Source organism: Canis lupus, chromosome 3, assembly GCF_003254725.2.
Source record: "Canis lupus dingo isolate Sandy chromosome 3, ASM325472v2, whole genome shotgun sequence".
Classification (NCBI taxonomy): Eukaryota; Metazoa; Chordata; class Mammalia; order Carnivora; family Canidae; genus Canis; species Canis lupus.
Window position 1 is genome coordinate 71,668,551 of NC_064245.1, and position 18,312 is coordinate 71,686,862.

Here is an 18,312-nt window from a genome sequence, read left to right on the forward strand (position 1 = left end):
CCATCTTACCACTCTAAGAAATGTGGTTGTTCTATGCTTAATTAATTGTAGAATATCCAGCAGATTCATGGATCAGAATGTATTTTATCTGTAGAAGAAATCCATCCTTAGGAATGACTTAAATCAGGGGTCCAAACTACAGCTCAGAGGCCAGATCCAGCCTCCTGCCTGTTTTTATATGGCTCATGAGGCTTAGAATACTTTTCATATGTTTAAATGGAAAAAAAATTAAAAGAAGACTATTTTTTGATAGCTGAAAATTGTACAAAATTCATCTCTCAGTGTCTATAAATAAAGGGTTATTAGAACACAGCTATCTGTATTCATTTATGTATTGTGTCGCTATCATGCTGTGGCAGCAGAATTGAGTAGTTGTGACAGAGATTCTGTGGCCTGCAAAGTATAAGTTATTTACTGTCTGCTTCTTTATAGAAAATCTTTGCTGTCCTGGTTTAAACAATTGTTTAAATTTATTCATATTTTAGTGTTGTTTACTGTGATTTTTTTAAGATTTTATTTATTTATTCATGAGAGACACACATACACAGAGAGAGAGAGACACACAGAGAGAGAGAGAGAGAGGCAGAGACACAGGCAGAGGGAGAAGCAGGCTCCATGCAGGGAGCCTGACGTGGAACTCAATCCCGGGTCCCCAGGACCACACCCTGGGCTGAAGGTGGCGCTAAACCGCTGAGCCACCAGGCTGCCCTTTACTGTGGGTTTTGATGTGCAGTGTGGAAAACCTCATTAGGATGGCAGATTATTCCATAAACTCATCTTTTTAATTTATGCAGAATCCCTTTGGGGTCCCATCTCCGAAAGATGGCCACTAATCGTCTTACTGCATTCAGGAAGAAAGCCGACTGGTAGCTTAAAAAATGTTTTCCTGGCCAAATCACTCATTTGGTCAATGTGCATTTAGTGAGCACTGACTGTATGTCACTCACTTTCGAGGCAGTCAGCGTGAGCGGTAATCCTAACAGACAGGGCCTGTCTCTCTGGGACCATGTGTTCTCATAGGAGGAGATGGACCATAAACACATAAATATGTAATGTATCAGGATAATAAGCACAGTGAAGACCAGTCAAAGGGAGAGAGAGAGAGAGAGGCAAGAGAGGGCTGCTTGAGAGGTGGCGATGGGCCCTCTGGGGTAGTTCCAGGTGAGCAGGAATCAGTGACATGCAGCGACGTGAAGACCCAGGAGGTGGCATTCTAGGTGGAGGCAACTGCAAGGGCAAAGGCCCTCGGGTAGGAAAGGACTTGGCATGTTCAAGAAACAGTAAAGCTGCCCTCTGGGCAGAAGCAGAGCAAACAAAGGAAAGGGTGATGCAGAGGCGAAGCAAAAAAAAAATAATATGGGGGTGGAGTGAGAGGTTACTAAGGGTGCTCCAGGGCAGAATGAGGACTTAAAAATATTCAATTCCAAGCGAGATGACAGGGTTTTGAGCAGAGATCTGACTTGATCTGACTTATGTTTTTAAAAGGATCACAAGTGGGACCATCTCAAACTAAAAAGCTGCACAGCAAAGAAAACCATCCACAAAATGAAAAGGCCACCTACTGAATGGGAGAAAATATTTGCAAATCATGTGTCTGATGAAAAAGTTAATATCCAAAATATATAAAGAACTCCTATAACTCAATAGCCAAAAATCAAACAATCCAATTAAAAAATGGGCAGAGGAACTGAATAGATGGTTTCCCAAAGAGGGCACACAGATGGCCAATAGGTACATGAAAAGATGCTCAACATCACGGATCAGGGAAATGCAAATCAAAAGCACAATGAGATATCCCACCTGTTAGGATGACTTTTATCAAAAGACAAGGGATAATAAATGCTGGCAAGGGAGTAAAGATAACTCTTTGTGCATTGTTTGTGGGAATTGGTACAGCCACTATGGACAACAGTATGGAGGTTCCTCAAAAAATTAAACATAGAAATACTACCCTATCATCCAGCAGTGTTACCTCTGGCTATTTATCTAAAGAAAAGCAGGATCTCGAAATACATGCACTGCCATGTTGATTGTGGTCATTGATGGGTGAATGGAGAAAAAAGATGCAGTCTCTGTATATACAATGGAATATTAGCCACGAGAAAGAAGGAAATCCTGTCATTTACAACAACATGAATACACCTTGAGGGCATGACGGATGCTAAATGAAGTTGAGTCAGACAGAGAAAGACATAGACCATGTAGTATCACTCATATGGAATCTGTTTTTTTTTTTTTTTAGAAAAGTCAAACTTGGGATCCCTGGGTGGCGCAGCGGTTTAGCGCCTGCCTTTGGCCCAGGGCGCGATCCTGGAGACCCGGGATCGAATCCCACGTCGGGCTCCCGGTGCATGGAGCCTGCTTCTCCCTCTGCCTGTGTCTCTGCCTCTCTCTCTCTCACTGTGTGCCTATCATAAATAAAAAATAAAAAAATAAAAAATAAAAAAAAAAGAAAAGAAAAGTCAAACTCAGAAACAGTCGGTGAAAAAGTGGTTGCTGAGGGTGGGGAATAGATAGGGAGAGGTTGGTGAAAGGGTACAAACTTGCAGCTATCAGGTGAATAAAGTATGAAAATTGAATGTAAAATATGGGGACTGTAGTTGATAATACTGTACTATATAATTGAAATTTGCTAAGAGAGGAAGACTGAAATGTTCTCACCAAAAAAACGGGGTAGGGGGTGTTAAAATATGTGAGAGATGGAATCTGATTAACTAGATGGGGAAATTCTTTCACAAGAATACTCATACCAAATAGCATGATGTACACTTTCAATATCTTACAATTCAAGGTGTCAGTTATATCTCAATAAGGCTGAAAAAAGGGATCACTTAAACTATAAGGATATTTATGTGGTTTATTGCTCATGATGCAATATGGGGATTAAAAATAACATGTCAGTATAGAAGCCAAAACAATTTGCTATAAAAGATCCTGAAATATAGTAGGGAGCCTCTTCTCTGACATCATCGACGTAAGGCTGTTATAAAAGTGGGGTCAAGGGACACCTGGGTGGCTCCGTCCGTTAAGTGTCTGCCTTCGGCTCAGGTCATGATCCCAGGGTCTTGGGATCAAGCTCTGCATCAGGCTCCCTGCTCCATGGGGAGTCTGCTTCTCCCTCTCCCTCTGCCTGCCACTCCCCCCACTTGTGCTTATGCACACATTCTCTCTCTGTTAAATAAATAATAAGAATTTTTAAAAAATAAATAAAAGTTGGATCAAAACAGTAGTAATTACAGGGCATTATCTTGTTAGGTGAGTATTCAAAGGTTTTAGGCCTCCATATCAACCCAGGTCCCATCAGGAAACGGATGGCACATTCAAATTGAAGGTTGGGCCGGGTATTGGGGAAATACAAGGATAGTGTAGTGCCCTGGGGGTAGTAGCTGCCAAACTCTTCCCAGTCGGGGCCTGAGGGGGATGGAGGGAGAATTCTAAGGAACAGCTCTGTGTAGTGGGCCACCTGACAGGACCTATGACTTGAAGGGACCCTACAGGGAGGGAGTCATTCTTCCTTCTGCTCTCCGGTGGGTGCTGACACTCCTGTGGGAACCTTTCCACTGGGCAAAGCCAACCAGGAGCCAGAGGGTAAGGGAGGCTGTTAGTAAGTAGATCAATGTCCTGGAGCAAAGAACAGACTGGAAAACAAAGGAAAGAGAGATGCCTGGGTAGCTCAGTGGTTGAGCATCTGCCTTTGGTTCTGTTCGTGATCCCAGGTCCAGGGATCAAGTCCTGCGTCAGACTCCCTACGAGGAACCTGCTTCTTCCTCTGCCTACGTTTCTGTCCCTCTCTCTGTGTCTCTCATGAATAAATAAATAAAATCTTAAAAAAAAAAAAAAGGAAGGAGTGGAATCTTAGGTTTTAGGAGATACTTAAGATATTTTTTATGAGTTCCAGCTCTCTCTTGCTTGCTCTCCTCCACCCTAATGCTGTCCAGACCCACCACAGATGAGCACATGCAGACGTGTATACACAAACATACACACTCATACCCTCAGATCCCCTCTGGTATTTTGTGATCACTTTTCTGGGAGGGCAGAGAAACAGTTCATTAACTGAAGTCTGAGGACATTTCTAACTATTTCTGTGGTGTTTGGGTGTACAGCATATGCCATTGGATATACAGGGAAAGGTTTGGATAACTCTGTACGTCCCATCTTTCATTCCTGATTAAAAAAAAACTCAAAGCACATGTGTTACTGATGGGAGAATTATACATTTTATTTTTTTTTAAGTCTCTTTTATAGTTGGACACAGAAGGAAAAATACCAAGGCAGAAATTTAAAACCCTGGTGAGCTATATTCAATTTTGGTTATTCTGGTTAAAAACAAACAAAGCAAGCATTGACTTTTAGCCTCTTTGATCCAGATGGTTTTAGTTTTCCACCATTGGACATATGAAAACTTTGAAGACACAGAAGTACCATTCAGTAAACTGCTTCTTTCAGCAACTTCTGTGATGTCCTGGCATACTAGAAGCCTGGGTTTCCTTTCAGGCAGGGGCAGTTAACTCTGAGTTAACTGACCTCTGTGCAAGGTCAGACGCTTTTTATTTATATCAAGGAGGATAGAAGAATTTTTTAAATGATTTGATCTTTTAAAAATATTTGACTTTTCATTTGATTTAGGTTCTGAGAATCAAGGGTTCTCACAAAGTGGTCAATATGGCCAACAAGTCTATAGGAAGAAAAATATGCACAAGCCAATTTTAGGTGTTATTTTCTCTAGCAGCATTCCTGTAAGAGGAGCTCAAGCTATATGGATGGTAAAATGAATTTTCCTCTCTCCCTTTTCTGGAATCTGGATGAAAACTGAGACTGGTGGCACATTCCTGAATGTTCTTGGCCCCAAATTGGAGGCCTTGCTGAGGACTCGTGGGGGAAACAAAATTCTATTTTCTGTTTATGGGTATCAGCCATGTTGTGAAACATAAATGTAATTTATTTTGCCTTAAGGTCAAGGAAAAAAAGTCCTCTTGAACTTCCCATTAGTTTTCGAGAACCAGAACAGCATATGTTTCTGTTTCATGGCTTTTGCCCATGGGTAAGCTTTGCAGCCGAGAATCATTCGTGTGGTCATGGGCCACTGGTTTTGGGGAACCGCCACTGTGTGAGGCATTGTGTTAACATTTAGGGGTGGTAAGCATGAGTGAGGCACTGCCCTAGTCCTGAGTTGGTTTGTATAATTCTGCTGGAAGATTGGATGCATGAACAGATACATGACCTGCAGAGAAAGAGAGACTGCCTCCAGGTTGAGGGGAGTACTGTGCAAAATTACAAGGCAGAAGAGGTCCTGTCTTACTGGTTGGAGAGAGCAAAACATAGCTGGCACTGAGCCAGGCCTTGAAGGATCCTGAGTAGAACAGATCCACAGACGTGCATGTGAAGGAGTTCTGACTTCAATTATAAGCTTCAATTTTCCATCTAGAAAATGGTGATATCTTCACTGCCCATATTGCAGTACTTTTATGAGACTGGGCATTTATAAAATGCACTACAAACAGTAAAATACTCTCAATGTTATTACTTAGCATTTATGTTAAATATGTACATCTGTGATGCTCTTCTGAGGTTCTCCAGGAGTATGATCTCACAAAGAGTTACTGTTACTCATGGCGAGTTATTAGGCTGGCTCTACTTAGGAAGGTCATTATGTGTGGGAGTCTAGCAAACCTCATAAATGGAGTGAAGAGAGTCAGCTATTATAGTGGGGAGAGGTCCCTGCACAGAGAAGGGCCGAGTTCCCGTTCGGAGGGAAGAACCATGCATGGTGTGGTTGATATGTCACTGTGGAGATGCCTGAAGTTCTGGGTTTGAGTTCTGATTTTTTTAAGAAAATAAGTACCGATGCTTTTTTTTTTTTTTTTTTTTTAATTTTTTTGAACTCCTGGAGTCTTTCTGAAACCTTAAGAACTTTGAACTGACTTAGAGAAGTAGGAGATGTGGTAAATTTCTTCCTGGGAATGATTAAAATGTCATGAATTAAGCTGCAGAACTTGGAGCCTGCAACATGTTAGGGTTGTATGAGGGGAGGGTTATAAATGTATGGGATTTGGTTTAAACAGCATATGCCACACATTCAGTCAGAGATTCTAGTTCCACTTCAATCCCCGAATAGGCCCCATGCATGTGTTCAGCACTACCCCTTTTGCTAAAGAAGACTGGACCACTCTTTGGAATTGGTGTAAGAGATAGTTTATGAGGCAATCAAGAACAGCAACCTCATAGTCATTGTCTTTTTTCCTTAAAACAGACTTTATTTTTTTTAGAACATCTTTAGTTTTTTTTAATAAATTTATTTTTTATTGGTGTTCAATTTACCAACATACGGAATAACACCCAGTGCTCATCCCGTCAAGTGCCCCCTCAGTGCCTGTCACTCATTCACCCCCACCCCCCGCCCTCCTCCCCTTCCACTACCCCTAGTTCGTTTCCCAGAGTTAGGAGTCTTTATGTTCTGTCTCCCTTTCTGATATTTCCCACACATTTCTTCTCCCTTCCCTTATATTCCCTTTCACTATTATTTATATTCCCCAAATGAATGAGACCATATACTGTTTGTCCTTCTCCAATTGACTTACTTCACTCAGCATAATACCCTCCAGTTCCATCCACATTGAAGCAAATGGTGAAGCAAACCCATCTTCTTTATCCATTCATCTTTCGATGGACACCGAAGCTCCTTCCACAGTTTGGCTATTGTGGACATTGCTGCTATAAACATCGGGGTGCAGGTGTCCTGGCGTCTCAGAACATCTTTAGATTTACAGAAAAATTGAGAAGATAGTTACCCAGTTCTGTACCCTCTCACCCCATTTCCCCATTACTAACATCTTATGTTAATATGGTGCATTTGTTAAAAGGAATCAACGAATAGTGATGAAACCAAAGCCCATAGTTTGTTCAGATTTTCATAGTTTTTACCTGGACCACAAAGTGTCCTGTTTTACCGACTGCTTTATCGCATCACATAGAGCTGTTGTTTCTGACAGTAGTGGCTCTCTACTAGTTTTGTCTGTTGAGTGAATACACAAATAAGATGCTCTGCTTGCCCTTAAGTTGTTAGAGTTTAGGAGGGAAGGATCCAGCCCCTGTGCACCTGACACGCATCTTAGTATTTGAGAGTTTGGCGGCAGATAGGGCTACATTTGGATGAATCCTGGCACTGCCATTTACTACGCTTGTGACCGGACAAGTCATCCAGCCTCTCAAAGCCTGTTTTCTCACCTGTGAGAAGAGGATGATAGCACTTCCTGCCTCAGGGGGTAGGAATAAAATGAGTAAATGGAAGAATGCATGTGACAGTGGGTAGAGCAGGGCCTCACACATGGAGAGCTGTCGGTAAATGTCAGCTTCAAGTTTTACCATGCAGGATGGACTGTGCTAAGTGTGATGAAGAGTCAGCAAAGGATGATGTGGAGTGGGGGACGTGGGTAGGAACATTTTCCTGGGGAAGGCAGCATTTGAGATTGACCTAAAAGGTTGGAGTCTGCTCTAACCAGAGGCACAGTGACTGGTGAGAGAAAAATGCCAGGTTGAGAAAATAGAATACACAAAGGTTCAGAGAGTGGGAAGGCTTGAGGAAATGTCTTCTGTTGGAAAGAAAATTATTTACTTGTAGATGGACCGACGTGTAGGGTGGTAGGACAATAATAGGACAAAGGAGATAAAACTGTAAGATCATAAATATTTTTGACGGATATAAATTTAAACTTTTAAAAGTTTTCAAGTATAGAAAAATGCAGAATGAATGCCACAATGAACATCCATTGAACTTCCATCTAATTTTAAGAATTACTAACATTCTTCCCTATGCACTTTATCTGTATACAGTTTTATAGGTTATCTTTTGCTGAACAATTTAAAAAATAAATTCTAGATATCATGACATTTTACCCCAAAGTACTTTAGTATGCATCTCCCAAGAAATAAGGAAACTGCCTTACAGAATATCAGTAAATCAGTCTAAGCCCAGTAGATTCAGGTGTCCACCCATCAAGATGATGACTTTGATGTTAGTTTTGAAATCTCAAATGATCACATTTTTAAATAACATGGCACCTGCCTGCTTGCCTTGAGTAGACCATCGCTAGTCATGGGATTCAATAGAGATAACAGTGACACAGTGATTTCGGTTGAGCGCAGCGTCAAAACTTCCAGATGTGAAAAGACATCCTGAGTGGTTCTGTGTAGACACTCAGGAGTGATTTTTGTTTCCATTGTCTAGATAAGCCTTTTGGGCACTCGGTTCCAATCCCTGTGGGTGATTTCACAGTGAGTTTCACAATATTTCTTGAAGGCAAAAAGTCAGTAGGCCCATGGGTGGAACTGTGGTACGAGCACCTGATGCTGGCCCTGGGAAAGCCTTGCTGGGAAGCTGGAAGCGAGCTGGAAAGGAGAGGCCGAACCTCGCGAGCGCTACTATCACCACGGGGCGCTTGGCCTCCTTCTTTGGTTCTGGCTCACCCCCAGGCACAGACACCGAAGTGTCTGGAATTGCTGCAGGGGCTGGGGTGGGTGTGCAAAATGCATCCCCGCCACTGGTGGACTTCTGTGACTCACAAAATCCAACCTGGCAAGCACGGAAACTCCTTTGAAAGAGAAGGAGATGCGTGTCAGGGGAAGTTTTCCTCCAAAGGGACACCCCTCTCACTACCTTTTCCTCATGACATCGCCTTGTTACCCTGTGGAAGTGGGGGTCCTCTGGGGATCATTTTTTTCCGCCTCACTTGCAGGTGCACAGGGTGTGCTAGTCGAATTGATTCCATTTATCCTTGTAGTGGATACCAGCTCACCGCCCCTCTTCTGGGAGAACCGCGCTTCCACCTCTGTTTGGACTTTCCTGCTGTTCCATTGACCCACTTGGAAGAGATTCAGTACCTAGTGCCTGCTGGTTTTCCCTTCTGGCCTTAATTTGGTTTGCCTTTCATTGTCTTCCAACTGAATGGATTCCTTCTCTTTCTTTTAAGGGAGAGGAACCTGAGAAAAACAATGCTGCTGGTGGCGACTGTTTGTTAAGGATAATGGCCATTTTATGTTAATCTAAGTGTTAAAATGCGTAGATGGGGAATTGCTAAATTCACCAACCTGTTCTCTCCCAGCCCGAGTCCTTTTACGTATATTTGTTGCTTAAATGACTACGTAGCCAGGCAGAGTGGAAATGTCCAAATGTACAGTTTTTCAGTGCAATTGTATATATAGTATTTAACATTTCATTTCCATCAGCAAGAATCATGATAAAATTCTTGGAAATTATAGAAAAGTGGAAAGGAGAAATCCAGAGATAACTAGCATTAACACTCTGTGAATTTATGTCTCGCTATTTTAATCTACGTGCTACATGTCTCTAAATGGGCAGGCGTTCACTATAACTGTCTAGAACTTTTTGCTACTGGATGTGTGGACCGTAGATTCAGCGTCATCGACATCTCTTGGGAGCTTATTAAGGCAGAATCTTGGGCTCTACCCCAGACATACTGAATCATAATTTGTATTGAATGATGTTATATATACATTAAAATGTGGAAGGCTCTAGAACCCGGTATACCCAGGGCAGCAGCTGCAATGGTTCTGGCTCAAAGAGCCAAGACCTGTGCTTTCCGTTCTTCTCCGTCTATCACACTTTCCTAAAAGAATTTTCCTTAGTATGTGAGAAAGCTAAAAATGAGGTTTTTAGTTTTCAATTTTTTCTTTCTTTTCTTTCTTTCTTTCTTTCTTTCTTTCTTTCTTTCTTTCTTTCTTTCTTTCTTTCTTTCTTCTTTCTTTCTTTCTTTCTTTCTTTCTTTCTTTCTTTCTTTCTTTCTTCCTTTCTTCCTTCTTCCTTTCTTCCTTTCTTCCTTCTTCCTTTCTTTCTTCCTTCTTCCTTTCTTCCTTCCTTCCTTCCTTCCTTTCCTTCCTTTCCTTTCTTTCCTTTCTTTCCTTTCTTTCCTTTCTTTCCTTTAGTAAGGCGTAGCAACCCTGTCGGGAAACCTAACTGTCTCACATATAAACATTTCATTCAGTGAACATTCGTGAAATGCCTTCTGTGTTCTGGGCACACATGTAGCAGTCCTAGTCCTGCATTAAGGCTTACATATCCTGTAGCAGAAGCATACAGAGGGCAAGGATCGAGTGGTTGGTTCTGCAGGGGTGGAAGTCACTAAGAAAAATGGTCTCTGAGCTGAGGCTTGAAATATAAATCCGTGAACATGAGTTACGAGTATTGCCAGCCTCTAGAGAGAGCACAAAGGTGATGAAATGGGTCCTTTCCTTCAAAGATCATATGCTTGATTTAAGGCCGGGAGATGGTGTTTAAAGCTGTAACTAACAATATGAAGCCACTTGGTCTTAGGATAAAAGTTCAAGACCAAGTCTTGAATGTCAGCTGTACAACTCTGTGAGCTTGGACAAATTGTCTCATCTGAACATTTCTTTCTTTCTTTCTTTCTTTCTTTCTTTCTTTCTTTCTTTCTTTCTTTCTTTCTTCTTCTTTCTTTTCTTTTTTTCTTTTCTTTTCTTTTCTTTCTTTCTTTCTTTCTTTCTTTCTTTCTTTCTTTCTTTCTTTCTTTCTTTCTTCTTTCCTATCTTTCTTTCTTTACTTTCTTTCAGATTTTATTTATTTGAGAGAAAGAAACAGAAATAGCTAGAGAGGGAGAGAGGGAGAGAGAGAGAGAGAGAGAGAGAGAGAGAGAGAAGCAGGCTCCCTGCTGAGCAGAGAGCCCGATGTGGGTCTCCATCCCAGGACCCCGGGGTTGTGACCTGAGCTGAAGGCAGACACTTGGCTGACTGAGCCACCCAGGTGCCCCTGAACATCCATTTCTTCTGTAAAGTCGGGATAAAGGAATATTTAACAGACTTATAGTGATTTTTTAAGTGAGATAACATAGCAAAGCACTTACCTTCAGTGGGCGTAGAATTGATGCTGTGTAACAAAGACATTTAAAAAGTGCCAAGTAAGCACCATCTACAGAAATATTGAGAAAGAACATAGGAAAGAGAGGCCATTTGCCTAGAATATGAGAGACTGTGGCCACCATGGCTTGAGGATGTGAACAAGCAAAAAGTAAGAGTGGGTGTGAAGGATGGGCCACGGGACCCAAAGTGAAAGATGAAGCTGTAATTTTGAGCCTGGATAGAAGGGTCATAGACATGAGGGATCAAGTTTGGCGGGGAGAATTCTCTTTCAAACCCATTAAACTTGAGGCAGCTGCTGAGAGCTGTGGTTCTGGGATGCCTATTGCTAATTTTCATCCATTGTCATCCTCTTCCTTGTGTTTCATTTTCAGTCTTCTTCCTCCCAACCAGTGACCATTAAATAATTGCTACAGAAGAGAAATGAACTGGGAAAAAGGTTTTTGAAAGATAGTGTCCTTTTCCTTTCAACCATGAGCTCCTTTATGGTCTGTCTTTAAACAGAATAGATACAGCCCACAAGTCATCATGGTTACTAGTTTTATAGGTCACTGCTAGTCTGCCATATAAAATGCTAACATTTTGCCATATTTGCTATATCTCTGTTTTCTGTGTCTGTCTGCCTGGCTCTCTACACATGCACACACTTTAAATAATTTTTATTGAACCATTTGAGTTGGTTGTAGAGATCTTGACCTTTTCGTTCTAAACACTTTAACATGTGTCTACCAAGTACAAGAATACTCTTCCACATAACCCATTATACTATTATCACCAAGAAATATTATCTAATACATAGATAATGTATGAATACTTATTTAACTTTCCCCAGTCATTTCACTAATGTCTTTTATAACTATTCCTTTCCTCATCTAAGAATCATCAGCAGTCATTCATTGAGTTTTATATCTTTAGTTTCCTTTAATTTAGAGCAGTCACTCTGTGTTTTTTTTTCTTTTTAATCATTCATGGCACTGATATCTTAGAAGATTTCAAGACAGTTGTCTAATGGAAAGTACCACAATCTGGATTTGTTTGATTGTTCCTTTATGATTAGATAGATATAGGTTAAGCATTTTGGCAAACATATGACACAGTGATTGTAGAGACACATGACATTTAATTGTCCCATAATTGATTATGCTAATCATCACTTGGGTAAAATCGTCTGCCAGAATTATCCATTATAAAGATACCTTTTCCCCTAGGTAAGTGATAAGTAATCTGTGGGGTGATACTCTGAGACTGTATGAGTATCCTGATCCACAAAACCCCTTCCCTAATGGTTTTAGCATCCATTAATGATCCTTGACTGAATCAATTATTGCCTGGGTGGTTGCGAAGTGGGATTTTCTATTTCTGCTATTCCTTTGGTGTTTTATTAGCTGGCATTCTTCATAAAGAAGAGCTTCCTGCTATCCCCTATTTCATGAATGCCTCTGGATTTATGGTTCCTTTTTTAATTCAATATATTCTAATTCATCTGTATCGTTCTTTTTTTGTTGTTGTTCAAACTGTCCCACATTTGGCCAGTGAAAGTCCCTTTGAGGTAGCTCCTGTGTCCTTTTGTCATGTCTGCATTAATATTCGGGCATTTCCTTAGTCTCTAGCATAATAAGATGTTCTAGGCAATTTTGTGCTATCCTTACCCCAGGCCTAGACCCAACTATTTCTGGAATGTACTAAGGTATTTAGAAGCCAAGATTTGGGTGCTCAAGCTTTGCTTTAAAAATGCACATGGATCTACAGAAAGTTAAACATCAACAGTCTTTTGTTTAAGCTCTCCCATCCTCTACTTTCTGCTAAAATATTCCGATGGAGCCACTGGTTGTTTAGAAGTTGGAAGGAAAGAACCAGTTGAGAGGAGGAGGCCATCAAAAGTGAAGGTCTTCTGGTGCAGTAAGGTGGAAAGGGAAGTGAGATGGTACCAAAGACCAATTTAAATTATGTTGGAATTCTGCCCAGGGAGTGACTAGAGAGCCCCCAGGAAATAATTCCTGCTTGTTTTCCAAGTAGACTCTGAAAATTGGTTGCCCTTTTTTTTTATATCTGATAATGGTAAGAGAGTATATTCCCCTGAGCTATACATGTGCTAATTCTTAGAGCAATTTAAGAAATATAGTTTCCATTCTGGGAGTTCTAAGTGCTCTATTATTTTCAGGGTCAGCATGTGGTATATATAGATGGATGTATATTTCAGCATGGCCTCTAAAAATTAAAATTAATATTTTTTATTTTGGATACTCGCAATTGAATATAATATCTGACTTTACATACTGATTATAATATCTGGTTGCAAATTATTGGATGTGCATATGTGCAGCATCTTAGGCAGCAACTTGTGAGACTCAGAAGCCAAGGATTTCAGTTATTTTTTAAAATAATCAGCATGAATTTGATAAGATGATAGAGCCTCTGAGAGGTATCTTGAATCAACTGATTTTTTTTTGGAACTCAGTACGTCCTCTGTGATCTCTTTTTATACATAATCGCATAATTTAGATGTTCTTTTGCCTTTTCTATTCTTTAAAACAAAACAGTAAGGCAGTAGCTTTTGTTTCTGTTTGACAGGGAACCTGTGAAAATGCTTAAAAATCTAAAAGCAAATTTAAAACATAAAGGTTGGGCAGCCCCGGTGGCGCAGCGGTTTGGCGCTGCCTGCAGCCTGGGGTGGGTGTGATCCTGGAGACCCGGGATCGAGTTCCACATCGAGTTCCATGTGGAGCCTGCTTCTCCCTCTGCCTGTGTCTCTGCCTCTCTTTCTCTGTGTCTATGACTAAATAAATAAAATCTTTAAAAAAAAAAGTCATTAAAAAAATAAAAAATAAAAAAAAATAAAACATAAAGGTTTTGTTTTTGTTTGGTTTTTATCAAAGTCAGCATTTTTGGAAGGGGGGGGGAACCAAACAAAAATACAAAGATTACTACATGTATACTTTGTCCAGCAGGAATATAGTTTTTATTCCAACCTGTACACTGAATATTACAGATACTTTGTAATTTAATGAAATAAAAGCACACATCCACACTCACTGACTTTTAATTCTCAGTATGTTCTTGACAATGGAGTGTCCTCTTAAAGCAACTGCTCTTCCTAGTTCCTGGGTGTGCCACACACTAGGAAAGTTAAACTGAAAATGGAAGGGAACACATTATTTAAATGTGCTGCTAGCCAAGCACAGGTGAATGAACTTAGATGTGTGGTGGCCACATTGTCCCAGATTGTCCTCTGAGTCCTGAGTACCTTCACCATTCAGTTCTTTTGTGATGTCAGTGTATGAGATCAAACTAAGTGCATTCATGACTAAGGAGTCCCCATTTTTGGCAAATGGACAATTTTCAAAGTCAAGTTTTGGTGTCATTGGGTAGATTTTATTTTTATTTATTTATTTATTTTTTAATTTTTATTTATTTATGATAGTCACACACAGAGAGAGAGAGAGGCAGAGACATAGGCAGAGGGAGAAGCAGGCTCCATACACCTGGAGCCCGACGTGGGATTCGATCCCGGGTCTCCAGGATCACGCCCTGGGCCAAAGGCAGGCGCTAAACCGCTGCGCCACCCAGGGATCCCCATTGGGTAGATTTTAATATAACTGAATTCTTTTGGAAGTCATAAAGATCAGCCTCTGTCTCTTCTTACATTCTATTTAAAACTCACCAACTGGAGTGTTTATTCCTACTCCCAAATCCATTGCCCCTTGTATTTCTTTAATCTTGATCTTGTTGAAAGGCGCTTTATCCAGAACACAATTTCTTCTTTCAGAATGAAATTTCATTCAGGCATTAAGACAGCTTGTATACAATTATATATTAAAAACCATCTTCTTTCATCTGGATTTTACTAAATCCATGACAGTTTTAGCCAGCAAAAGCAAATTTGTATTTTGGCCTCTGTAATGGTTTTATATACTTTGAATGTCTCTATTGGGACTGTGTTTGCCTTGAGTTGTGAGATAGAAAATACTTTGAAGGATTCAGTCATGAGACCGGATCTGTTAATGCTTTTGAAGGAAGCTGCTGGTGTCCTTGTTCTTGTGCTGGCCTCATTGGCTGGATTCACATGTGAATTTAAAGTGGGGATAAAAGGTTTTTTTCATCAGATGCCTTAGTTCTATTTTTATTAAGCATATTGTTATTTGGGGTTTTAAGATTTTATTTATTTATTTGAGAGAGAGACAGAATGCAAGCAGGGGGAGAGGTAGGAGAAGGAGGAGATTCAGACTCCTCACTGAGCGCAAAGCAGGCTCAATCCCAGGACCCCAGGATCATGACAGGAGCTGAAGGCAGATGCTTTTTGGACAGAGCCACCAAGGCACCTCCTAGCATATTGTTATTTGTAATTGTAAAAGCAGATAAGGTTATTGTGAGAAATTTGGGTACACAAGAAAATGCAAAGAAACTAAAAATCATTTTGCTCTAATTTCATTATCTCTAATTAGCATCTATATAAATGTTGACTTCCCCCTCTTTTTTCTAGTTATAGATACTATTAAACAAAATTGGGACTCGACTGAACATATTATTTTATAGTCTGCGTTGCCAATGAACACTACTTAAAAACATTTTCCCATTTTTTAAAATGATTTACAGATAATAGAAAAAACTGTTTACCCATTGTTGGGATATTTATATTTTTTAAATTGCTTAAAATAACATTACTTATCATAGGAAAACTTCCTTGTACATACACATACATACTTTTTATGTATATCTTAGACTTTTTAAAGGATAAATTCAGAGTCTTTTTTCAATTTACTGGTTTCAAGGCATAAAAACTTACTCAGTTCAGTTTGTCATTTCCAGTAATTACATTTAAGTCCTCCTGCCTGCCAGGATCTATCTCTATAACCCCATCATCTTGATCTGTACAGAATGGTGTGATAGCACCTTATTTATCTAACACCATTAGGGAACTTCTCATGAATAAAGTTTTCACGTAATTCAAACTGACCCTTATGTGTCTATAGTTGATCATTATAAACATTGTGAATAAGAATCTTTCTAAAATTGTATTATAATTTAACATAATGAAATCTAATCTTTAATATAATGAAAATATTAAAAATCACAATTTACCCCCCTTCTGGTTCAAATCACAACCATCTTTTTTTTTTTTTTTTAAATTTTATTTATTTATTCATGAGAAACACACACAGAGAGGGGCAGAGACACAGGCAGAGGGAGAAGCAGGCTCCATGCAGGGAGCCTGATGTAGGACTCAGTCCCGGGTCTCCAGCATCTGGACGCCCTGGGCCGAAGGCAGGCGCTAAACCGCTGGGCCACCCAGGGATCCCCCACAAGCATCTTTATAAACAATAGTTACCATATAGGCAGTTCTGCTAAAATGCACGACAGGTGTTTCTAAAAACCACCATGCTATGCAAAATAATGCAGTAAAACCCATAGCACTGATGGGAAAAATCCGATCAGGGTACAACACTCAAAAATCTTTATCAGTGACACATTAAAAAAATAGGAGAGGACCTGAATAAAAATTGTAGCACAGTTTTACACATACTAGGTGGTTAAAATAAATAAATTATACAATCAGCATGATACTTTACCTTGACAAAATCCTGGTGGCATCTTCAGACAGGCCCTTCGAAAGGTTGCAGGTGGTTAGTTATTTGAGGTGATAAAAGGAGGTTTCCCTAAAATCAGAAGGGAAGTTGGGGCACCCGATGTGAATGGGTGTGGCTCATAACACTGGTGGAAACTAGGATCTCTTGTAGGTGTTGGAGGCACGGGCTTTGGGTGTTCTGGGTATCTCTATGCAGCTGCGTCCTGCCTGGGTGCAATCTTCTGCTATTACCTAGGGTTTCCTGCGATGACATCATGCATAAACAAATGTGAAATTCAAGTTATGCTCAAATTGTTCCCTCACATAGCAAACTTGGAACAAACACAAACATTATAGCAGAACTGAGCATACTGAGTGTAAGACAGTGATGTCGAGGCATATTCTCCTTCTCTATCCCCAATAGAATTACTATGTGTGAAACACTTACGAGAAGAATCCAGCATACGAGTGAGCACTGTGTGAGTGTTGGCAGGAACAGTGACGATACTAATAATGAATGATGCCTATCGATGTTTGTGGGATTCTGGTTTTCAGTTATGGCCTGTCTCCTGTAGCAGTGCTTCCTGCCTCCTTCTCATTGACTCTCTTGTGGCTTTTAAATGAGTTTATAGTGTTTAGAATCACATCTAGCCTAAAGCCTAGAATGGGAAAAGCGGGAGGGTGGGGCCTGTGCTGACTTTCAGTTAGGCTTACCTGTGGCCCCTGTTTTACCTACTCAAACTTTTAGGAGTTATTACCTATGTACTCATTTGTGAGATTGTTGGGGAAGAAGCGTCTGTTTCAAAAGAGCATATCATCATACAGAATTTTCAGATTTTCTCTTTGATGAGGGAAAAAGCAACTCACTTCTCATTGCCACCTGCAGAAGTGTACTGTGCTTAAATGAATCCATGAGAAGGGTGTTTACAAGTTGTTGACGATTTTCTTTAGGTTGTTACTGTTCATTTCTGTTTACAACTGTTTCTGTGCTTGTGAGATGAGCTCATCTTTGGAAGGTGGAACAGACAAGTGTGACTTCAGGAGACCTTCCCTCCCAAGTCACAGTATAATTAGAAGCCCAGATCCTCCCTCAGTTATTTTTTTTATGACTTCCCGAGAAGGACATTTTTACCGTGAATGGTTGCCAAGAAGCCTTGCCGGATCCTCCTTTCGTGATTTTAATAAGACGACAGATCAAAATACCATCTTGATTTAGCAGGCCTTGTTCATATTGTTCTGAAAGAAAAGCAGCTAACATAGCTCATCATTTAGATATTCCAATGAAATCTGTATTGTAATTACGTAGAGAGACTGAATACCAATGGGGTGTCTTGATTTTTAATTTCTCATCTGACTTTGAATTTTAACTTTTTGTCTCTGCACAATTTTTAGATATTTGGGCTGCTTGACCTCATTGAATGATTGCTATTAATTAACAAGACTTTGTGGGAAAAGGGAATTTGCCTTTTGAGCTCTGTACCAAAGACCTGGGAAAAAAGTAAGTAATTTTCTAACTTAAAAAAAAAAATCTTGTTATACTTCTCTCAGAAAGATAACAGTGGATCTATGGCTTTTCTACTTTCATTCTTTCCTGGCTTTGTAAGTTTTATGTGCTCTTCTGAATTTGAAACATGGAAAGGGACTTGAGAGACCTTTTTAAAAAAACAAAACAAAACAAAAAAAAAACGAATAAACTTTCCAAGAGATTAGGGTGACTTTCTGCTTTGTGCCAAGTTTTTTAGGTTTCATAAACTGAGTCCTCACACTTGTGATAAATCTTTTATCAGATGTGCGGTAGACAAACTTTAAAGGCAAAGCATTATAATATGTTGTGCCAGAAAAGTGAGTCCAGTTTTCTG

At 40.1% G+C, this 18,312-nt stretch overlaps 1 protein-coding gene across 10 annotated transcripts in view; it reads left to right on the forward strand.

The window, feature by feature from the left end:
* Positions 1-18,312, forward strand: part of APBB2 (amyloid beta precursor protein binding family B member 2) — a 375,499-nt gene that overhangs the window by 90,800 nt on the left and 266,387 nt on the right. For 9 of the 10 annotated variants that reach the window (XM_049108653.1, XM_049108650.1, XM_025438365.3 and 6 more), the window contains one exon: positions 17,846-17,951. The exons of the other annotated variant lie outside the window; for it this stretch is intronic. The gene's annotated coding sequence lies outside the window, so the exon portion shown is untranslated. The remainder of the gene's footprint in view (positions 1-17,845; positions 17,952-18,312) is intronic. 10 annotated transcript variants of the gene reach the window in all.